This window comes from Egretta garzetta, unplaced genomic scaffold, assembly GCF_000687185.1.
Source record: "Egretta garzetta isolate BGI_Z169 unplaced genomic scaffold, ASM68718v1 scaffold163, whole genome shotgun sequence".
NCBI lineage: Eukaryota > Metazoa > Chordata > Aves > Pelecaniformes > Ardeidae > Egretta > Egretta garzetta.
In genome coordinates this window covers 5,023,300-5,025,314 of record NW_009259308.1, presented here as the reverse complement: position 1 = coordinate 5,025,314, position 2,015 = coordinate 5,023,300, and positions in this window count along the sequence as shown.

The window sequence follows — 2,015 nt, the reverse complement described above, 5'->3', positions numbered from 1 at the left end:
CCCTGGGCTCGGACAGACCACCCAGCGCGTCCTGTCCTTGCCGCGGTGCAGACCGAACGCGCCTTCGGTTCAGTTCACCCTCACTGCCGCGGTGCCGCTTTATTCCCATTTACAGACGGAGTGGGTTGGGGTTATTACTTGCAATAACGAAGATCCACGCGTGGTTAGGGAAAACGGCTCTTCACCCAGCTCACAGCACCCAGCATCTCACCCCGGTGCCAAGCCAGACGTGCGGAGTTCAACCGGAGGATGGGGGCCGCGGAGGCCTCGGCTCCAAACCGCTGCCAGGGCCCCTGGGGCGGGGAGAGCCTCGCCGGGGCTGCGCCATGGCTCCGGGCTGGCACGGGGCTGCGTGGCACGGCCAGGTCCCTTGGCCACCCGTACCCCCACGCAGCACGGCACCGAGGGATGCCGTTGATTACCGTGTGCCCGTACACTGCACGTGCCTGCAGGGATGAGACTGGGCTCTCGGCCTGTCACACCCTGTATGGTACCAACTTCTTCTGAAAGGCTAAAATTCTGTAACAGTGATTTAGAAGATGGCTGGAATAGCGTAACAACCGTCTTTCCATCCCAACAGGTCATCACTACCAGTCCCTCCATAAATGTGTTGTATTTGAGGTGGGAACAGGAGGTAGAGGGTGAGGAATTAAAAAAAAAACAACTATTTTGGGACTTCGAAAAAAAGATTGAGCCTAGGACACATTCTAGCAGATAATTCAAAGTCAATGTAACACGACATATGCTGTGCATTAATCTAAACCAGAGAACTATTAATAGTAATCCAGGAAGTGTCCAAAAGTAGCGAGTGTTAATTCATCCGATTCCATCTGGTTGCATTGTGTGAATGTTTCCAGCACATCGCGCCTGCAATCTGAGTATACCAATTTTTCCACTAGCAGAAGCCACTGATTTCCAGCTGCATACAATTATTCTGCTTTTCTGTTTGTATGTGTTTACACACGGAATGTCAGGCCCCGAAATCTGCAAATATATACATATGTGAGTAATTCCACTGGAGTTAATCAGACTCTGTGCATAGATAAAGCGAATCCCATGTGGGTAAGATTGTGGCCTGCTACAGAAATGTGCTGTCATGCGTTACACAGATGCACACGCACACATGCACACAGATGGAGGTACTGCAAAGCAAAGACCTATTGTGTGCCACTGAGACAGGGCTGCTGCTCTTCTCCAAGGGGAGGAGAGAAAACATCGCACAAATGTCTGCTGAGACAAAGACTTTTGCTCTTGAATCACTGCCTGCACGTAGAATTGCACACAGGATAAGTCCATCACACAGAGTGGACGGGATAAGCCCATGAGCTATTTACCTCCTTACATCCTCAGGAGTTGTGGCTGCCCCATCCCTGGAAGTGTTCAAGGCCAAGCTGGATGGGGCTTTGAGCAACCTGGTCTAGTAGAAGGTGTTCCTGCCCCTGGCAGGGGGGTTGGACTAGGTGATCTTTAAAAGGTCCCTTCCAACCCAAACCATGCCACGATTCTATGATATGAATAAACTCTCATACATAGTGTGTGTGCTTACAAGCACAGACCTAAGCATGAGGGACCACCAGAAATGTTTCCTCTTTCCCATCCCCCATCCCGTATGGAACTTTCCTTCCAAAATAGTATCAGTTTAAGATGCAGGAGGGCTAATTTAGTCCTGCCTTAAGGCAAAATGTCACTGCCTAACTTTTATACCAAAACTGGGAATCCTGCATTTCTGAAAAGGGAAATTGTTACCACTGCCAGAAGGTGCAAAGAGCAGTCTGGCCCCAGAAGCCCTGATATACAGGGCACAGAGTATCCAAGGTCAACCAAGAGACCTCTTGGATTTTAGGTTTCATTTTCCCTTCCTGTCAGTTACTGTAACTGACAGAAGAACTTGATTAATTTGTGGAACACGTAAAGTCAGCTCAGTATAATCCCCAAAAGTTACGTAGAGCTTATTTAAAAGCCTTCTACAATTGGTTTGTTAGCATGGGCTGTTTATAAAGACCAAGGGTACACAT